The 23,207-nt window shown below is 34.9% G+C and overlaps 1 long non-coding RNA gene across 1 annotated transcript in view; it reads left to right on the top strand.

Annotated features, from left to right (window-relative positions):
• The window catches only part of LOC132667304 (uncharacterized), a 171,112-nt gene extending 169,110 nt beyond the window's left edge, over window positions 1–2,002 (top strand). Inside the window, exon 6 of the long non-coding RNA XR_014137704.1 lies at window positions 1,887–2,002. This is a non-coding gene — a long non-coding RNA (uncharacterized LOC132667304). The remainder of the gene's footprint in view (window positions 1–1,886) is intronic.
• Window positions 2,003–23,207: the final 21,205 nt, after the last annotated feature.

The following is a 23,207-nucleotide window of genomic DNA, read 5'->3' as shown; positions in this document are numbered from 1 at the left end:
TTAGTTTGTGAAATGAGGTTTAGATGAGTGAGGTAGGATATTTCCTCCCAGAGAAGAGAAACTATCAGTTTTCTGTTTACAAAATGTGGTCATTCACATTAGAACTATGACTTGATTCCTCCCCAGAGGATGACTTGTCAGAGAATTGTATTTCTGTTTTGTAGGAACTTTATAACATTTATGTGTCATTCATTCAGTTTTTCTTTTCTTTTTTTTTTCTTTCTTTGTTTCCTTCTTTGTTTCTTTGTTTCTTTCTTTGCTTCTTCTTTCTTTCTTTCTTTCTTTCTTTCTTTCTTTCTTTCTTTCTTATGTATGTGTGCATTTATTCAAATTTATTGAGTATATAACCAGTGTTAACCCTCTTGCTCTCAAGACACTTCCTTGCTAGTGTCACTACCTGATTCTCCTTGAATGACAGGAATGTTAGGGATAACTACAGGGTAGCTCTTGGTTTTACTTAGGGAGAGTTTTTCATGGTGATGAGGTTTTCATTTATTTCCCACTAATTAATTTAATATTTTTTTAGTTACCTACTATAAGTACTAGTTACTAATAGTCACTGAGCTAAGTGTTGTGATTATAGAGATGAACAATGCATGGTCCATGCTGTTAGGAATTTAGACGAGAAAATAAACTACAATGAGGTTTTATGGGGTGTTTGGGAGTACAAAGGAGGCAACTCAATCAATTTAAGGAGGGGGTAAGATAATGAGGAAACTCTTTTAAAAATAGGTGACATTTGAAATGAGTATTAAAAGATGAGTAAGATCTGGCCAAGCATTTTGAGGGGAAAAAATTCAAGGTGAAAGCAAAAGAATGTGATTTGCATGGCACTGCCAGAGAACATGGATTTTACTAGCTTGTATCTGGTTCAGAGATGGACATGTTTACAGTAATCTGGACCAATTGACCCAAAGAGGGACTTGCTGGGAAATTCTGAGAAAGAAGTTTCTTAATCTTTAAAGAAACTGTGAGAAGCTTCCTTTTGTCTCCTGCTGCATGAATAGAAATATGCATTTAGCCTCCTTTGCTATTGGACAACATTATGCAACTTCAGGAGAACCAGTCTTAGGATGAATCTAATACTTGATAGAGCCTAGAGATGGAGAGACCACAAGTTCTTTACCTTATCAGAGAATCACTTTATCAACCAATTGTAAAGCCCGTTACACTGTGGGGCTTTTTAAAAAAAGTTTATTTATTTATTTTGAGAGAGAGAGAGAGAGAGAGCATGCAAGCAGGGGAGGGGCAGAGAGAGAGAGAGAGAGAGAGAGAGACAGAGAGAGAGAGAGAGAGAGAGAGAGAGAGAGTATCCTAAGTTGTCACTGTGCTGTTAGTGTAGAGCCCCACATGGGGCTGAATCTCACAAACCCAACTCTGAGATCATGACCTAAACTGAAATCAAGAGTCGGAGGCTTAACTGACTGAGCCACCTAGGTGCCAATATGAGGCTTTTCTTAAGTTAACCAACACATTTCCTTGTTTTAAAATCTCAAAACCTCTTACTTTGGCTGGAGTAGTGTCAGTGTCAGGGTGATGTAGTGGTCCAATAGGAATCTGGAAAGGGAGGTAGAGATTATACCATGAAAACTTTGTATACCATTCTGAAGAGTTTGAATTTAAAGTTGAAAGCACCAGGAATCTACTTATTGGGGAATTATAAGTAAAGGAGTATAGCCTTTGGTCCAGACTCTGAAGGAAGAGTATAAGAGAGGTTTTTCTAACTGTTTATAAATTTCAAGATCAGAAGCAGACTTGGATTGATCACTTGTAGGATTTAGTTCAGTTTTAGTTAGAAGAATACTTCTCTAGGTATTTATTTATTTATTTATTTATTTATTTATTTATTTATGGGACGTAGGAAGTCACACATTTCATTCTTTTAGATGCCTGGTTCCTTAAACCTCAACGAGAAGAAAGCAAATAGGGAGAATCATTTAATTAAGTAAATTGGAGAACTTCAACCCTGTGGAGCAAGTATTGACCGTGACTGTACACTCTATTGACCACACAATTCACTATGTAGCAACATCTGTTGTGCATTGATAGCTGTGTGTTGTTCCTGTGTTATAGATTTTTGTTGTTTTTTTTTTATGAGTGCATTGTTAACTCCTAGATCAAATATTTTCAAAATAGATTACTTGGATCAGAACCACTTAGATGCTTAGACGTTTAACAAGCTTCTCAGAAAATCTTTTTGTAATGTCTAATGTGCCAGAGAGGCTGAGTATGCACTTGCAGATTCATGAGAGTTTAAAATCAGTAATCTTTGAGTTTCAGATACTTCTGCCAGGAGCCCAAGTATATGAGTTTTAAGAAGAAAGAGGAGAGTCAGTCTTAAATTTTTTCACCCAAACACATGTGTCCATTTTCATGTATTTTATTCTAGAAAGGCCCAAAGGCTACATTTTCCAATGAACAAAATTATTTGGAGTTAATGATAAAATATATAATTTAACTTTTAATTTTAAAATTTTCACTTAATTGAACCTATTGTATAGTACCACATACAAGGAGTAGGTAAAATTTAATGAGTGGCTCAATTTTATATTAATTTTAGTTATTGACAATAAGAGAGAAAAGACCTGTGAGCAGGGTTCAGGCCTGAGATCATAACTGTTTTCTTTGATTTGATTCATTGCTTTAACTTAGAGAAATTTCACAAAATATGCTCAATTTCCTATTCTACAAAATAGACATAACATGTATTGTCACCTGAGAAAGTGTAACAAATGAATTTTATCAAGCAATAATGTACTTTGATCCTGAGAAGAAAGATTTAATCAATGGAGATATTATTTGGATTTGATCTTTGAAAACTGCAGGAATATTAGAAACTGTTCAGTTCTATACATGCTGTGTAGATAGGATATTTTATTCTATAAAATTTCTGATAAAGCACAGAGATCTTAAGGTATCGATGAAAGCTTTTGCATTTAAAATGCACATTTTAGTTCATCTGTTAGATCTCTGAATTGTCATTTATCTAGATCTCTTTTTTGAAATGTAAATTTTTTTGAGCAAAGTTTACCAACATCTTAAAAATCAAAGACTTAATTTTGAAACTGAAGCATATTCTTTTTTATTATATTAAATAGGGTTAAATAGGATATTTTGAATACTGAAGTATGATGAAAGCTTCCCAAAACTTTTTTTTTGTGCCTTCTATGTCTGCTTTTCTCTGAACTCTTCATGTTTTCTATAAATGAAATTGTGTTTTACCTCAAATTCCCTATCTAGTCACTTGATTTTGTTTCTATCAGGTACAACCTCTCTTCATTATTTTTCTTTTTTTCTGTGCTATGACAATATATCTCCCTTTTGCTCCAATCAAGTCTAGGCACATTTTTCAGCCCTCCTGTCATTTTCATTTTTCCCTCCCATCCAAGAGCATTTCTATCACCTCACATTATATTAAAGTACCTGTTTCCTGAATTTTGAAAGATCTCATGTAGAGGGACCATTACAGACCTTGGGTAACCTGGGGAATTTTTCTGGATACTTATTTCTACAAGTTTGATGTTTAGTTAACAACTAATTGTTTGTGATTCAGTCAATAAACTAATTCTGTCCAGTTGGTTAGAGTCACTGAGTAATCAGAAAAACCTTGGTCCAAGCTATTGTGCAAGTATGCAAGTATTTGTGTGGTTCTCAGTAATGAATCTTCCATCTCCTTTCTCTGTGGCATTGTCTCATGTTTCTATCAAATTCAATTCAACCAACAAATATTTGAACACCTACCATCTGCTCAGCTGCATGTTAACTTGTGTGTGTGTGTGTGTGTGTGTGTGTGTGTGCTTGTGAGAAGTGGTGTATTGTGCCTGTCCATGAGGAGCTTACCCATGGGGTTAGGTACATAGCCATGAAGAAGCCAAAAAGATTGTATCTAATTGTAGCAGATACAATTATTTCTGCAGTTTTAAAAGATAAAACTAAATAATATCTCTATTGAACTAAGCCTTTTTTCCCAGGATTTCAAAATATATTACCGAATGATAAAATCCATTTGAGTGCTATCCACAATCACAGTGTTTATTCATTGAGTTGGTGAGTTTTTGAATGCCAAAGCAATCCTCTCAAGTTATTTATATTTACTCTTTTACATGGTAACTTACATAATTGCCGTAAAAAAAGTTGTTCTCAAGACAGAAGCTACTACTTATTGAGCATTTACAAGTGTCACAAATACTGGTAAAATTTTTCTTTATTCACATCTTATTTGTTAAGCACCTACTCTGTGCCAAGCACAGAGGGTAGAAGAATGAAGAAGGTGTCTTATCCCTGAGAGGTTGAGGAAACTAGCCAGATGACAACAAATAAATAAGATAATTCAATATTAGTGATAATTGGTATTAAAGGTAATGGGATAGTGAGTAACATACGGTGGCCACTTTAAATAGAATGGTAACGGAAGGCATGTAAAAAGAGATGCTGTATTTAAAAGACACTTCAGGAATAAAAAGGAGATGTTCATGTGGAGGGCTGGTGGAAGGGATCAGTCCTGGAGAAGAGTATATCCCATGACTCTGCAATGGGGAAGGACCTGCCAGGTTTGAGGAACGACAAGAGGATGGGGAATCAATGAACGGCAGACTTGTAGGGAGATGGCATTGGTGGATGTGGAGGAAATAAATTATGCCAATGTTTAGGACAATGTTCTGCCTGTTAGAAAGTCCAGGCTTTTTTGGGAAACAATCAGCAAAACTAAAAGGCAACCGACAGAATGGGAGAAGATATTTGCAAATGACATGTTAGATAAAGGGATAGCATCCAAAATCTATAAAAACTTTTCAGGCTCAACACCCCCCAAAAAATAATCCAGTGAAGAAATGGGCAAAAGACATGCATAGACACTTTTCCAAAGAAGACATCCAGATGGCCAACCGACACATGAAATGATGCTCAACATCACTCATCATCAGGGAAATACAAGTCAAAACCACAATGAGATACCACCTCACACCTGTCAGAATGGCTAAAATTAGCAACTCAGGCAACAACAGATGTTGGTGAGTATGTAGAGAAAGAGGAACCCTTTTGTGTTGCTGGTGGGAATGCAAACTGGTGCAGCCACCTGGAAAACAGCATGGAGATTCCTCAAACTTTTAAAATAGAACTACCCTATGACCCAGGAATTTCACTACTAGGTATGTATCCAAAGGATACAGGAGTGCTGATTCGAAGGGGCACATGCACCCCAATGTTTATAGCAGCACCATGGACACTAGCCAAACTATGGAAAGAGCCTAAATGTCTATCAACTGATAAATGGATAGAGAAGATGTGGTGTATATATCCAATAGAATATTTTTCAGCAGTCAAAAAGAATGAAATCTTGCCATTTTCAACAATGTGGATGGAGCTAGAGTGTATTATGCTATGCAAAATAAGTCAGTCAGAGAAAGACAAATATATGATTTCACTTATATGTGGAGTTTAAGAAACAGAACAGATAAACATAGGTGAAGGGAAGCAACAGTAAGATAACAGAGGAGGAGACAAACCATAAGAGACTCTTAAAGACAGAGAACAAACAGGGTTGCTGGCAGGGTGTTGGGTGGGGGGATGAGTTAAATGGGCAATGCCGTCCTTAATAGGAGGGCACTTGTTGGGATGAGCACTGGGTGTTATATGTTAGTGATGAATCACTAAATTCTATTCCTGAAATCATTATTATACTATATGTTAGATAACTTGGATTTAAGTTAAAAAAAGAAATTACAGTTTTTTCTTAAGGAGCAAAAAGAACCTATTAAAAGGTTTTTAAAGGGGGAGGATGTAATTTGGTTAAATCTTCTAAAATAATCACTTTGGAGAATAAATTGGAAATGGAAAAGTGGAGATGCAGGGAGATTAGTTTTGCATCTGTAAAATGATGGTGGTCTTAATGAGAGGAGGCATGGAGAAGAATGAGAGAAGTGGAAAGGCTTGGGGTTTGTTCAGAGGAAGACAAATAGGACCTCATAATCAAGTGCACAAGGGATGAGAAAAATGGGAAATCAAGGATCACATCAATTATTTTAATATTCACAACTACTTTATGAGGTAGGTGTTATTATCCATACCTTATAGATAAGAAAACTGAGACACTGAGAAGAGAAAAGCTCTGCCCAAGGTCTTGTCCTTAGTAAATCAGGCATGAAGATTGTTCCCAGGCAGGCAATTGTACAACACATACCAATCACCATGACAATATTGAACAACATATGTCTGTCTTATAACTTTCTAAGTGTGATAATTGATTTTATGCTTTCCACTTCAAAATATTCCCATTTATGTTGAATTTGAGACCTAGCATAGCTCCAAATTGTGTCACTTTTCTTTCATTAAGTTAGAAACAACTGTGAAATAAATCAGTTGGCTTAAGAGATATATTTAAAAATCAAACTTCCAGGATATTTTATGGAGTCTATGCAGATTCAGCCTGATACGTACTTAGTATTTCTACTGTGGTATGCCATGAAAAAATGATATTAATAACCTTGAACCTCGAGTGTAGTAAGATACTGTTGAATCACCAACGAGATGCTATATGTTTGGTGTAGGAGTATTTTATTCTTAACCTTTATTTTACTGTGTTCTAAGATTTTGAAAATTGGTAATCAATTGGTATAGCCTTGGTGAACACAGTTTAATCTTAATATCGCAGTCCCTTATGTATACTTACCTCCTTAGAGGCCAGGAATGAGTGGGAATTACTTACATTTTATATTTTCAAGAAAGAAGTAGGGTTTTTTTTTTGTTTTTGTTTTTGTTTTTCTTTTTTAACAAAAGCAAATAGGATAGATTCTCTTCCCAGAACAGAAGAAACTTGCATTTTGGTGTGTATATGGGGGGGTGGGTGGGATGAGGAGGAAAGATCTCTTCGGTCATCCCACTCTCCAGACTACCTGCTTGTAAGAAGACTTACAAAGACTACCTCTTTGTAAGAAGATGGTTTCATCAGGATTTGGTTGACAAGAGAACAATGACTTCCACTGAGTTAGGGAGGTACCTAGTAAAAAAAAATCTGCTTATGAGTCAGTGAGTTTTGATTATACATTACATAACTTCCTCTATTTCTTTGAAATTTGAAATATATATTACAGTCTGAGGCCAGATGTCTATAACACTGTATAATCTCATTAAATATGTGTTTAATTGGATAAAAATATTAGGGGATGGGTAGGGAGTCTGGTTCCCTAAGGAGGCCGGATGGATTTTATTTTTAAAGGTAGAGAGAAAATTTAAGAATAGAAAATTTGTATGCTTTGTCTCTGGTAGTGACAATATCAAGCAAACATCACAATTTTAAGGGCATTATGTGGGAAAATGTTATATTATAATTCTGTTTTCTTTCTAGATACTGGGTGTGTCCTATTGTTCCATGGTTTTTTCCATTTTATTTTTAAAGTAAAACTCTGGAAATCTTTTCATGATTAATTAAAAATTATAAGAAAATAATTTCAGTGGGATAAAACACATACTTTTCCTATAAAATATGTTACATTTTTTGGGAAATTTATGCCACAATTTATGGGCACCTGGTGGCTCAGTCAGTTAAGCATCTGACTTGGGCTCAGGTCATGATCTCGTGGTTCAAGCCTTGTGTCAGGCTCTGTCTGGTTTGGATTCTGTGTCTCCTTCTCTATCTGCCCTTCTCCAACTCATGCTCTGTCTCTCTCTCTCTCTCAAAAATAAATTTAAAAATTTTTAAAAATTAAAAAAAATTTAATTCAAGATGCCTGCAGCTTTTCTTTTATTCTATTTGCTTGTTTAGAAATAAGGTCTCCAATAGTGAACAACTGAATGTATAATGCTGGAGAAATGTATTCACAAAGATTTTTTTGAATCCAAGCGGAAATATGACTCCTCAAACATAAATCTCTATTTAATTTGGTGACATAGTAGTCTAACCAAAACCCATTTATAATTTGCCTCACTGAATAGATAAAACAATAAATAAATGCTTCACACACATGATCGTAAAATTTAGTGAGTACTTAAATACATGTAGTAGTATTGAGTTTTCTATGTAGGCTTTTATTCCTAATCGTTCCTGATAGTCAAAATTTATTTAATGTAATTAGCTGGTAGAGGAAAGATTTATCTATACGTATACATGTGATATTTGTTTTTTTTTAATTTTTTTTAACGTTTATTTATTTTTGAGACAGAGAGAGACAGAGCATGAACGGGGGAGGGGCAGAGAGAGAGGGAGACAGAATCGGAAGCAGGCTCCAGGCTCTGAGCCATCAGCCCAGAGCCCGACGCGGGGCTCGAACCCACGGACCGTGAGATCGTGACCCGGGCCGAAGTCGGACGCTTAACCAACTGAGCCACCCAGGCGCCCTGTGATATTTGTTTTTAAGTATGTGAATCTTAATCTGTTCTGTTTCTCATATTTCTTTTCTAGATTTAGATTATAAAATTATGTATGAATGTTTTTTAATGTTACACATAAAAGAAAGTAATTAAATATTCAATCTTAGTAGGACTGCTCAATCAAACTATGCAAACACACATTATTTGACAATTATTTGCAATGCCAATAGCATTCTATGATGCTGTAATTGACATGGTAGTAAAACATATGTTTGGAGATGTTTTTCTTCTAGTACTAATATAGCCACAATGTAGGATTGCCAAGGCAGATGAAATTGTTATTTGTGGAATGGAATAGTCCCACCAGTCATGGACCCATGACTTTGCCCATTACATTGTACAATATGATATGAGCAGTTATTACTTAATATTTTAAAAACACTTTTGGAAAGCATGAAGAACTAGACAGATGTTGGCCCTATGTATGGTGACTGATAATATACAACATTGTAAAAAGTCTACAGAATATAAAGAAAATGCTGATCCAGAGCTTGTGGTTTAAAGATGTAAGACTATGTACAAGGTATTACTACCTGTTTCACTAATAAAAATACTAAACAGTATCTCTTTAGAGCTAAAAACTGTCATTGAAAATTTCTACTTAATTAAAAGGTAGTAATAATAATACACCAACAGAGAAGCAGATAATAAAATTGAATGGTTAACACAAATTTTGTGAAGCCAGTAGTAAGTAAGGGTTCTTAAGAAGCACGGGTACCAGGCCAAGTAGGATGGACGTTTTTATCTTATAACAAAAAAGTAAAGGATAATTTAGTGTGTAAATATTGTTGTTAATTGTGCTGGGAACAACAAATGGGCTTGCAAATGAAATTTCAGGACAAACATAAAATACAATAAGTGCAGTATTTCTGTGCACATAGGTCTTTTCAATACTCCTCCTTTCCCCCAAATAGAGACCTATACAGGGATTGAGATCTTTTTAATTCTTCAAACGTGGACAGTCATAGGTGAAAGACTGTATGGTGTACAGGTATGCATTCAGAGAGATTAGGCAAGGATAGCCCTTCCAGCCCTGTTTATCAGAAGTGATGCTCATTATTCTCTGTGATAGTGTCTAGGTCATGACCTTGAGTCTGAGAGCTCAGACTTTCATTGCAATTATATTTGTGATAAGGAAGCTAGATTTAGCCCAGTGGGCAATATGACTACCTAAAGTGGTAAAGCCTCTACTTAGAGGGTGGATGTGACAAATTGATTTCAATAATTGTGATGGATCACTAAAGAGATTCCTTATCAGGATGAAGAGGTATAAGAATTTCTGGGTGGAGAGTAGTGCATCCTAAATGATTCTTAAATGTCCCACTTTTCCTACTTTTGGGTGACTTCTACTTCCATTGAAATCACTGCTCTAAAGATAGATACAAAAGTAAGGATTTTAAGTCCTAGAAGGGAAAGACAGGCTAGTTATGTATTTCTCAGACATTTTTAAGTAAAATATATAGTAAGAAATATATTTTACATTACAACCCATTATACTCATACCCATGCTCTCTCCAACATGAACACGAATGTATACACTATTGAAATAAACCTTTCAATTAAAAATGCTTTGGTACTTTTATTTTCTCTTCTAATTCATTCTATTTTTAAAAATGATTAATCAATGAAATAAGTTCCTTTGAAATAAATAATCAATGGGTAGTAATCTGTTTCAAGAACAGTCAACTACCTTATATGTGTCAGTACTATCAACTAGAAGACAAATGTGTATAGCTAAAAGCAGGAAGAAAATCTTACCTGTAACACAATATTCCAGGCATGCCCTGACCTTAGGGCCTTTGCACTTGTTCTCTCCATCTGGAATGTTCTTCTCTAACTTACCCAGGTAGCTAACTCACTTTCATCAGAACTTTGTTCAAAGCAACTTCCTTTAGAGGCTTTCCTTAATATTCTATTTAACTTTGCAACCTCCCCAATGCTTCCTATATCCCTTCCTGCTTTGCCTTTTTCTATAGTAGTATATACTGTATACAATATGGTCTAGTACTTCTCTATAGTATTATAAATTTAATCACTATCTGATATACTATAGGCCTTCAGTGATTTGTGATTTGTGTATTGTTTGTGTTCCCTAAGGTGTTAACTCTATAAGGCTAGGGGATTTTTTTTTCGTCATTATATCCCAGTGCTTAGAACAGAGCTTGGCATTAGCAGGTGCTCAATATATTTTGTTGGGTAAGTGACTACTTGGCTGATTGAATGAATACATGAAAAAAAATCCTGTGTCCCAAAAGAAAGGCTGTCCAGTAGATGAAGTAATTAGATACAATTCCAAACTTTATTTCTGTTCCTCTAAGAACTCAGAAGAGTGTTTAATTTGTTACCTGCAGCTACATATATTTAAATCCCTTTTCTTCTCCTATCTCTTCCACACCTCAGCAGCTGTGCTGAGCCTCTCCTCTGTTAACCCCTGCTCTCAATTGTTGCCTCAAAGCTTTCCTGCAATGTCCACATATGTGGGCTTTTCTCCTTCTTTCCTCCTTTTCATGGTGCATCATCTCCATATGAATGGTGACCAGGGATTTCTCTCTTCTCACCTTCTGCTGTGGTAAGTGGCAGAGGCCCCAAGAGCACCTCAACCCTCTGTGCTCCACCACCCCTCTCCCTTCCTGTAGGGTCACCCTCTAGGAATGTTAAGACATACTTAGGGTATCAGTAAGTCAGGGGCAAAATTTGCTATTTTAGAATAAATTTCCTACTTGAAAAAGTATTATAAAAAAGATTGAATGAGAACGGCTCAGCTTTTATTAACAATAACACAACTATTAGAGAAAGCAGAGTTTCACAGGAGCTTAATGAAGACTATCAACTGCATCAAAGGAAGAGATGGAAGACACATTTCCTACTCAGTTACAAATTGGCATAATCATGCCGGGTACCCAGTTTTCAGGTTGATATCTCTCAGTGTAACACAGCAATATACTTGCAAACTTGATTTGAAGTTACACAGCACTGGTTAAATCTTTTGCAATAGAGATCATCTATGCCGATTAAAGTCAACCTTCCTACATTCTTGTTTCACCTGGTTTTGACATCTTTTAGTAAGAAGAAATAGAAAAGATAGTTTGGTTATTCCCTCAGCAACCCCCACTTCCACCTCATGAGAACTAGTATACCTGGTAGAAATATTTTTTATAATAAAGTATATTTCCTTGACTTTCTTTTTAAAGATTAATTTTATTCTGTTGCCTTGTGTTGGATTGAATGTGTGTCACTGTATGAAACATAACTTTGGTGATACCTATTCCTTTGGACTATCAGAAAGCTTATGATTCTTATCACCTCCTTAAAAATAACTTATTTCAGGAGAGTTGAACAGAATTAGCAACATTTGTATCCTGACATTAGTATTCTAGGCACGAAATGTCTTCTGTGATAAAACAGGGATTGCGGTCTGGCTGAGTGTCGGTGAGTACAGGTGTGCATGTCTTTTGTATGTGAGCAAAAGACTCTGCGGTAGGGTTTGCAGTAGATTTTGGTGCCCCCTCAGATCTCGTTCCCGGAGAGATGGACTCATCTCCCAAATTCTAGTTGAGTGTTTTTCAGCCAAGCCCATTGCCCTTTCTTCTAGGTGGAAAACTCTGAATCCATTCATGCATCTCCTGGGATCAGATGAAGGCTAGACTTCAGCTGAAACCGCATCTTTGCTTATCTACTTCCTCTGTTCCGTCTGCATTTCCTTTTTCAAAAAAAGTCTGTTGTACAAGTATTGCTGTCTGAAGTCCTGTTTCTAGGGAATATAATCCAAGGTATGATTTGAGGGAGTAGCAATTCTCTGACTTTTCCCATTTTATCCTATCTTACCTAATTGCTCCAAGGAACAGATCACTCTGGGGACAATTGAGAAAAATACCTGTTTGTCTTTAGACCCTTCTGCCCTTATGTAACTCATAAGAGGTAGAAACACATTATGTAAATTTTATTTTATATTTTGGTCTTGTTTCAGGACAATTCAGTTGTTCTTTTTGTAGAACTCTTGATCTCTGTTTTGAGTCAGTTAATTAGAAGTGTTTTTTTTTCCTATTCTAGCTTTCCCCTTCTAAATTTTTCATCAGTGATTTCTAGATGTTTAGGTTGGGTGTGTGGAGCATTAGAAATATCCCTTAGCACTGGACCAGTCCAATTCAACCCCAAGGAAAGTGAATGCAAACACCTAAATCTGAGATATCCATGTATATGCCTTCTGCTGGAAAAGAGAAATGAACCCAAAGTGATTCCATCTTCTTTTCCCAAATCTTGAGCAAATGGATCCTATTGGCAGACCATTAATTGCATTTAGAATACTAGGGGCAATGGGGGTTGGAGAAATGCAGTTTCTAGGCTTCCATCCTCTGTGATACAAAAGAGAGCCTAGAAGAGAATGGGAAGGAGGTGACAAGGTGGGAGAAGGGAAGAGAGGAATGCTACTTGGCCAAAAGAGCACAAATATCCAGTAAAACCTTGCTGTCCACTCTGGTAAGTATATCTAACAACAACAACAACAACAACAACAACAACAACAAATAATGAATTCATTTACTCCTAGGAACTAGAAAGGAGGAATAGTTTGATATATTAAATATGCTTGTTGTAAGTTGGCATTACTATTTGGTATTAGCTCTCTGGATTAAAGAATGAAAATATTGAGACATAAATAAAAACAAGCCCAAAGCTCGCTTAAGTCACAAGACTGATTTTTCATAAAGTAAAGGGGAATTGTACAATTTTAGAAAATATTATTAGATTTACTTAGATAAAAAATGTGTGGGAATTATGGGGCGCCTGGGTGGCTCAGTCGGTTAAGCGTCCGACTTCAGCTCAGGTCACGATCTTGCGGTCTGTGAGTTCGAGACCCGCATTGTGCTCTGGGCTGATGGCTCGGAGCCTGGAGCCTGCTTCCGGTTCTGTGTCTCCCTCTCTCTCTGCCCCTCCCCCGTTCATGCTCTGTCTCTCTCTGTCTCAAAAATAAATAAACGTTAAAAAAATTTTTAAAAAAATGTGTGGGAATTAAAAACAATTAGAGACATAGAGCTATATTGTTGGATGTGAATGGGATTCAGGTAAGACTTCTAGAAGATATGAATTCTGAAAATAAAACAAAACAATAAAACAGAGGTAGAAGCATAAAACAGGAAATCTTTTCTTCTTAATGAAATGTGAGCATATTTTAAATTTGATACAAGATTTAGCAAAAACTGAAAATTAAAGCTTCCTTCTTTGATTTTATTAAATATTCTTGTAGGAATTAATACTTGGTTAGAGCTAGAGTGTTTTATGCTAAGCGAATTAAGTCAATCACAGAAATACAAATTCATATGATTTCACTCATATGTGGAATTTAAGAAACAAAACAGATGAACAAATGGGAAGGGGGAAAACAAAGAGAGGGAGGCAAACCATAAGAGACACTTAATGGTAGAGAACAAACTGAGAGCTGCTGGAGGGGAGGTGGGTGGAGAATGGGCTAAATAGGTGATGGGTATTAAGGAGGGCACTTGTCATGTTGAACACTGAGTGTTATATGGAAGTGATGAATCACTAAATTCTACTCCTGAAACAATACTACACTATACGTCAACTAACTAGAATTTAAATAAAAATTTGAAAAGAAAAAAAAAGGAATAATTAATTACTATATGTATATTCTTGATGATATCAGCCAAAGTGCAAGCCTATCAATGGCATCCTTTTATCATCAGTTTCAAATGCATTTGGACTCTTTAGTCTCTGTAAGCCTTGCATTTTCAATTATGTGGGTGCATATTTCAAAGTCCAGAGCACTGGACATAATTGTTTTCAATGTGAACCTTAAGTTGCTTGTTTTAATTCACACGGACTTTCCTTTAATGGGTCAGTATGCTGCTCTACTCTGTTGATCTTGTCTTATCTACTTCTCAGGGATCTATTCTCAAAAGGATCTTTCTTATTTCTAGGGATAAAACAATTATGGATCTGTCTGGAAGTCTCTCCTTTCTTCAGAGACTTTCTCTTTCCTTTCAGTACCTATTCCTCTGTCCCTTTGGTTTTTAAAATCTTTTGGATTTTGCCTCTTCTCCTCCTTGGCCTTCATCCTGGCTTGTTGGTCATCTTTTAAAAATGTTTAAATTCTGCTCTATATGACTGACCAGGACTTGAGATACAAACAAATGAAAGTGGGGATAAAGGAAAATGACCACTTCTGATCTTCCTTAGGCTCAAACATCAATAAGAAAATTAATTAGAATGTTTGCACTGGTACTAGTGAAAATAAAAAGGCTTTTGTAGGTTGAAAAACCTACCTAAGAGAATTCAGGGTTTAGGAGAATCACTGCTGACTCAGACTTAGGTTTCTCACTCCCAAGTGTAGACAAAGGTCCTGCAAATTTGGCAGACCTAGAAAAAGACAGAAGAAAGCATTATGTGAATAAAGGCTGCTAGAATTTTAACTTGTAAAGAATGAAATTTCTGGCACCCCATTTTTCCCATATTCTATTTGCTCTGTGTGTGTGTGTGTGTGTGTGTGTGTGTGTGTGTGTGTGTGTTTTGAGGCATGATTGCAACTAAAATAAAGGTTTGGGAATTTGAGAGCAGTGGAGACTTACAAATAAATAAAGCACTCTAGAGTAGAGATGGCATGATGGTATGTGTATTCAGATCTACTACATTATGCATCTGCTGAGGGTGCTGTTCATGTTGCCTTCCATGTGGGTAGCTCACAGAATTCCATTAACCCAGAGTACTGCTAGGGCAGCAGAATGAACTGGAGAGCCAGGGAGAATAACTGAGTAGAGTGGCCTTAGCTAGTCATTGGGCCAACAGAATAAGCCATGAACCAAGATGGCAAAGGCATAAAAGGAGAGTTTCCCTACGTAAGAGACTTTAATGGAACAAGAGATGACATAGTGAAATACATTTTTACTAGATTGGAAGATGCTTGATACTAGGATGACAGCATGTCCTGAGAAGGGCAAGATTCCAACCCCCTAACTTCACTTCAAACTTGGCCCATTCTATATGCTTCAGAACTATTCACAAATGTAACGTAAAAACAAACTTTGGGAAGGAGGGGGTGGGTGAGCAGAGAACTGATTGAGACTACTGCTATCTGATACATTAGAAGCCCTACCTAGAAATTAAATCTATTATTGAAAAATTTAAAAAAGTTACAATTTTTGCATTTTGGTGACTGAAATTTATACCACTATTTTGCCTATTTTGATTGGGTGTGAGCAAGTGCTATGCCATGAAAAGTGATACAGTAGGAGAAAAAAATACTACCATGGTAACTCTCTTTTCAGTCTAACATGATTATTCTCTTTTAACTAAGAGGTATTTAGGACTGAAATACAGCAGCAAGACAAAACAAGGAAGAAAAGATTTTTACTCATTCATTAATACTTGCAAACTGGCAAAATGTCAGTAATCATCTTTCTGGTGGCAACTACTTTGGGAACAAAGAAGGGTCAAGAATGGAACTTAAAATTAATATACAATCTATCATGGAGGTAAAAGTCTTGGTTTGTTACACTGAGAAGAACAAATATTATTATATCTATAATATCTACATTGCAATTCTTAGACATACAAGGGGAAAAAGTAGCATAATTGTGAGATATAAAAATGTTAATATAAGTTGATTTGTAGTCAGCTCATAAGAAATTTGATAACAAATCTAGCTCTTTATCTTATACTATACACCAAAGTTACTTTTTGAGGGATTAGAGATTTAGTGTGAAATAAAAACAAGAGAAAGAGAAGAAAATATGAATGAATATATGTCTGATCTTGGGGTGGTAAAAATATTTCAAATTATAAAACAATGGAAAGCATCACAAAGAAAAAGCAATAGATAGAGATGACTCTTCCATATGTAGCATATATAATGTATGTATTTGATATAAACTGTATTTGTCATAAATAATATAGACAAAGAATAGATAGTCCTAATATATAATCTGCCCATGGCTAAATTATATTAAAGACCTTAATAGAAAAGTAAGTGAAAAAGAAAATAGATATAATGAGAATTTTAGCATCTGTAGTAATAATAGGTAAATTAATAAAATAATGTACTTTATTTGGTAAATAAAATCATCAAGACTTAAAACAATGATGCTCATTGTTGGCAAAGGCACAGGGCCATGGAAGCCCTCATCCACTGTTATTGGGAATATGACTTGGAACAAATATTTTGTTCTTAGGGACTGTGTCCCTAGCCACCTGTGCAGTGTCTGGCATTACCCATGCTCAATATGCATTTGTTGAATAAATAAACCTTTAGACCATCTCTTTGGCAAAAAGTATAAAGAAGCTTGACATTTCATAGGATTTTCTATTAATTCCAATTTTTAGGAGTGTATCTTGATGAAGAAGCAATTTTTGTTGTTGGAGTAATTAATTTTTCTCAGACACAATGTAGGGAGCAAGCAAAAGACAAAGATTGTAATTTTCAGTAAATTTACACCGTTTGGTAAAGTTACAGAATAAAATTAGTAATGTCATAGTGTGTTAGTTAATCATTATTGTTCTGTGTGTGTATTACAACTTAGGGAAGTAAATTCAATTGCCTACAGCAATGTATATTAATAAATACAATTCACTTTAACAAACATAGTGAGTAAATTCAGTTTCTTACAACAAACATGTAAAACCAGATTTGCAGTATTCATAGCCTCAAGGACAATTGTTGTATTCCATTGGTGATGACAAAGAATCCCCTGGTTTAAAAGCAGACTATTAAAGAAAATCTCTTTTTGCCCTTCTCAACAAACCATCTAGACAAATTCAATTTCGTGATGACAAGGTACAGAACATGTATAGATCTAATATAAACAGGACCTTTACCCAAGCTGCTAATCTTCTCTTTTCAGCACCTTCATGGTATCTAATTTATAAAATTCTTCAACGCTTTTTCCACTGACACCAAAGTGGATTGCTCTGCCCAATATTTTATGTTCTCAAATGCTTTTACTCCTAAGATTTATTATCAAATACTCTAATGACCTATATAAACTATGGTTTGAAACGAAGTTGTAAACAAGGCAGAATCAAAATATGAAGTTATGATTTTATAAGTCCACAGTATGAAGCATAAATTAAGATTTATGTACAAAGCTATTCATCATAGCATTATTTGTAATAGTATAATGGAAAGTAATTTAAAACACCAAAATAGAAAAATAGTTCAATAAAATATGATGCATCCATGATAGAATGCTCTGAGGCATTAAGATGGTGTTTATAAAATATTTAAAGACATGAGGACATGCTAGGATATAATGTTAAGTGAATAAAACATTATATAAAATTGCATATGCAGTGATCTCAGTTTTGTTTTATGTAGATGAAAAACAGGATGCTAATAACACATTAAATTACTAGGAGTGATTATCTCATTGGCAATGTAAATATGGAAGATCTCTATTTTGTTTTACTTTTTGAATATTCCAAAATGTCTACAATGAAAGCATAGTATTTTTAGAATCATAACGTTGTTAATATTCTTTAACTCTTCATAATAATGAGCTTATCTTTGATGTATAAATTAGGACAGAACATAAGCAAACAATGTGAAAATAAGAGCTCTAAAATAAGTATGAACAATAATTATTTTTTATTAAAATTGAAAATATCCAAGAAAGAGTATATATATATCAGTGTTATTGCATTAATCACCTATATCCTGAAAATAAAGAGATGTCTGGTATTGACATAAAAGATCATTTATTTATTTATATAACAATCTCCATTTGTCTTCCAAAAATCGGATTATTTATACCTAAGGCACCATACTAAGTTTAAGTCACTCACTCTTTGATAAAGTAATTGAACACTAGCTAAGCTGCATAGGCTTTCTAAGGTATAGATTCACACTAAATATTCTTATAAGTGTGAATCTATAAAATAAAGAGGATAACATTTATCAACAGGCCATATTTTTATACATATAATTGTGCAAGTTACAGTGTTTTCGGTTAAGGAGAGGGAGGATAGGATAAAAAAAGTGCAACTTGCCTCAAGAAAACAAGAGTCTAGGTGGGAAGACATGTTAATTAGCAGAATGAAACACATATCATAGCAGAAATGTTACAGGAACAATACCTTTCATATACGTGGGCCTTAAATTTTTTTTAAAATTTTATTTATTTTCTATTTTTATTTGAGTACAATTAACATACAGTATTATATTAGTTTCTGGTGTACAGTATGATAATGTAACATTTCTATACATTCCTCAGTGCTCGTCACAGTATGGGTACTCCTAATCCCCTCTATTTCACCCATCCCCCTACCCACCACCTTCTGACAGCCGCCAATTTGTTCTTTCTAGTTAAGACTGTTTTTTGTCTTTTGTTCCTTTGTTCATTTATTTCGTTTCTTAAATACCACATAAGAGTGAAATCATATAGTATTTGTCTTTCTCTGACTTACTCACTTAGCATAATACTCTCTAGCTCTATCCATGTTGCAAATGGATTTTATTCCTTTCTGTGGCTGAGTAAATATTCCATTGTATATATATATATATATATATATATATATATATATATATATATATATATATCACATCTCATGGACACTTGGGCTGTTTCCATAATTTGGCTATTGTAGATAATGCTGCTATAAACATTGGGGTGCATGTATCCCTTTGCATTAGTATTTCCGTATTCTTTGGTAAATACCTAGTAGTGCAATTGCTGGGTCATAGGGTAGCTCTATTTCTTTTTAAATTTAAGTTTTAGTTAACATACAGTGCAGTATTGGTTCAAGAGTATTCATCACTTACATACAACGCCCAGTGCTCATCATAACAACTGCTCTCCTTAATACCCACTACCATCTAGCCCATCTCCCACCCACCTCCTTCCATCAATAGGGTAGTTCTAGTTTTAACTGTTTGAGGAACCTCCATATTGTTTTCCAGAGTAGCTGCACCAGTTTGCATTCCCACAACAGTATGAGAGGGTTCCCCTTTCCCTACATCCTTGCCAATATCTGTTGTTTCTTGTGTTTTTTGTTTTAGCCATTCTGACAGGTGTGAGGTGATAGCTCATTGTAGTTTTGAATTGTGCTTCCCTGATGAATCAGTGATGTTGAGCATCTTTTCATGTGTCTGTTATAGTATATCTTGAAATCTGGGATTATGATACCTCCAGTTATGTTCTTCTTTTTCAAGATTGCTTTCACTATTTGAGATCTTTTAAATTTTTAAAAATATTTTTTTAAGTTTATTTATTTCCAGAGAGAGGGAGAACATGCACAGGGGAAGGGAAGAGAGAGAGGGAGAGAGAGAATGCCAAGCAGGCTCTGCCAGTCAGCATGTCGCCTGATGTAGGGCTCAATCTCACAAACCCTGAAATCATGACCTCAGCCTAAATCAAGAGTTGGATGCTTAACCAACTGGGCCACCCAGGCTTCCCTATTTGAGATCTTTCATGATCCATATAAAGGATTATTTGTTCTGGTTCTATGAAAAATGCCTTTGGTATTTTGATACAAATTGCATTAACTCTATAGATTGCTTTGGGTAGTAAGGACATTTTAACAAAGCTGGTTCTTCCAATCCATGAATGTGGAATATTTTTCCATTTGTTTGTGCCATCTTCAATATCTTTCATCATTGTTTTATAGTTTTCAGAGCACAGGTCTTTCACCTTCTTGGTTAAGTTTATTCCTAGATATTTTGTTCTTTTTGATTCAATGTAAATGGGATGGTTTTCTTAATTTTCTTTCTGCTGCTTCTTTATTAGTGTATAAGAATGCAACATATTTCTGTATATTAATTTTGTACCCTGAAACTTTGCTGAATTCATTTATCAGTTCTAGTGGTTTTTTTCGTGGAGTCTTTAGGGTTTTCTACATATTATATCATGTCATCTGCAAATAATGAAAGTGTTACTTCTTCCATACCAATTTGGATGCCTTTTATTTCTTTTTCTTGTATGATTGTTGTGACTGGGATTGCAGTACTACATTGAATAAAAGTGGACATCCTTGTCTTGTTCTTGATCATGGGGGAAAAGCTCTGCTCTGGTTTTCATGACTGAGTATGATGTTGCTATGGGATATTTATATGTGACCTTTGTTATGTTGAGATATGTTCCCTCTAAACCTACTTTGTTGAGGGTTTTTATTATGGTTGGATGTTGCACTTTGTCAAATGTATCTACTGAAAGGATCATATGGCTTTTATCCTTCCTCTTATTGATATGATGTATCATGTTGATTGATTGACAATTATTGAACTATGCCTGCATCTCAAGAATAAAGCCTGCTTGATCATGGCGAATGACTTTTTAAAAATGTATTGTTGGATTCATTTTGCTAATATTTTGGTGAGGATTTTTTCATCTGTGTTCATCAGAGATATTGGCCTGTAGTTCTCTTTTTTCTTTTTTGTAGTGTTTTGATATTAGTTTAAGGTTTTGATATGAGTTTTGGTTCGCTTCATAGAATGAATTTAGAAGTTTTTCTTCTATTTTTTGGAATAGTTTGAGAAGAATAGGTATTATTTCTTCTTTAAATGTTTGGTAGCATTTATCTGGTCCTGGACTTCTGTTTATTGAGAAATTTTTTAAGTTTATTTATTTATTTTAAGAGGGAGAGAAAGAGAGGGAGAGAGCATGGGGGAGGGGCAGAAGGAGGGAGAGAGAGAATTCCAAGCAGGCTCTGCACTGTTAGAGCAGAGCCTGATGCAGAGCTCGATCTCATGATCCATGAGATCATGACCTGAGCTGAAATCAAGTTAGACTCTCAACTGACTGAGCCATCCAGGCACCCCTGTTGAGAGTTTTTTGATTACTGATTCAATTTCATTGCTGGTAATCAGTCTGTTCAAATTTTCTATTTCTTCCTGATTCACTTTTGGTAGGTTATATGTTTTTAGAAATTTATCTATTTCTTCTAAGTTGCCCAATTTGTTGGCATATAATTTTTCATAATAATCTCTTATAATCCTTTGTATTTTGATGGTGTCAGTTTTTGCTTCTTTTTCACTTATGAAGTTATTTGTTTGAGTCCTCTCTCTTTTTTTCTTGATGAGTCTGGTTAAAGGTTTGTCAATTTTGTTGATCTTTTCAAGGAAGCAGTTCTTGGTTTCATTGGTATTTTCTATTGTTTTTGAAGTCTCTATTGTAGAGTTATTTCTAGAGAGTATATTGTAAGTCCTGAAGGGTAAATGAGGTAATTGCTGAAAAGTCAGCAATGTTTTCTGGTCTCAAGACTGTAGAACATGATAACATTATGAGATCAGAGCCCCATGATCCCCCAAAGGACAGTTTAGACACAATACCTGCTATAATTCCCTAACATTCCTTGAAACCACACGCACTCCCTTCATGCCTTCACATAGCCACTAGACATATGTCTGGCTAATGTCTAAAGATCCTTTGTGCTCTCTTTTCTTGCTTTGATATTCTTTGATACTGATATCTAATGAAATACGAAATAAAGGCTTTGTGCAGTTTGTTGCTGCAGCTGTTTCGCTGGCAGAGGCAGCCCTGCATTTCTGCTCAGTCTAAGTGTCTGAGAATTTTTTTGTCAGTGAGCAGCTACACTCTATTTCAGTTATTTTTGCCCTGATCTTTCTTATTTCTTTCCTTCTGCTCACTTTGGACTTTCTTTATTCTTCTTTTTCTAGTTTCTTTCTTCTAGGTATAAAGTTAGATTATTTATTTTGGGATTTTTCTTATTTCTTGATATAGGCCTGTATTGCTATAAATTTTCCTTTAGAACTGTTTTTACTGCATCCCAAAGATTTTGGACTGCTGCATTTTCATTTTAATTTGTCTCCATGTATTTTTTAATTTCCTCTTTGATTTCTTGGTTGACCCATTTATTGCTTAGTAGCATGTTATTTAACCTTCATGTATTTGTGTACTTTGCAGATTTTTTTCTGGTGGTTGATTTCATAGTGTTATAGTCAGAAAAGGTGCATGGTATGACCTCAGTCTTCTTAAATTTACTGAGACGTGTTTTGTGGCTAATATATGGTCTATTCTGGAGGATGTTCCATGTGCACTTGAAAAGAATGTGTTCTGCTGTTTTAGGATGGAATGTTCTGAATATTTTTGTTAAATCCATCTGGTCCGGTGTATCATTCAAAGCCACTATTTCCTTGTTGTTTTACAGTTTGGATAATATATCCATCAGTGTAAGGGGGGGTTGTTAAAGTACCCTACTGTTATTGAATTACTATTGATTATTTCTTTTATGGTTGTTGTTAACTTTTGTATTTGGGTGCTCTCATGTTGGATGCATAAATTTTTATAATTGTTCTATCTTCTTTTTGGACTTTTGGGACTTAGGATCATATGGTGTCCTTCTTCATTTCTTGTTACAGTCTTTGCTTTAAAGTCTACTTTGTCCAATATAAGTATTGCTACCCCAGCTTTCTTTTCACTTTAACTTGCATGATAAATGCTTTTCCATCCCTTTGTTTTTAATCTGCATGTGTCTTTAGGTATGAAACCAGTCTCTTTTAGGCAGCATATAGATGAGTCTTGCTTTTTTATCCATTCTGCTACCCTAACCTATATCTTTTATTGGAACATTTAGTCCATTTACATTCAAAGTAATTATTAATAGGTATGTATTTATTGCCATTTTGTTACTTGTTTTATGGTTGTTTTTGTAATTCTCTGTTCCTTTCTTTTCTTGCTCTCTTCTCTCACAGTCTGCTGACTTTCTTTAGTGGTATACTTGGATTCTTTTCTCTTTATTATTTTATAACAGTCTATGTTTTTCTTTTTTTTGATCTGTGCTTACCATTAGGTCTGAATTATATCTTCTTATGTATTTGCAGTCTATATTGAGCTAATCATCACTTAAGTTTGAACCCATTCTATTTTTTTTTAATTAAAAAA

Source organism: Panthera onca, chromosome B2 (assembly GCF_046562875.1).
Source record: "Panthera onca isolate mPanOnc1 chromosome B2, mPanOnc1 haplotype 2, whole genome shotgun sequence".
NCBI lineage: Eukaryota > Metazoa > Chordata > Mammalia > Carnivora > Felidae > Panthera > Panthera onca.
The sequence above is the reverse complement of the archived record's forward strand: the minus strand, read 5'-3'. Positions and strand labels throughout refer to the sequence as shown.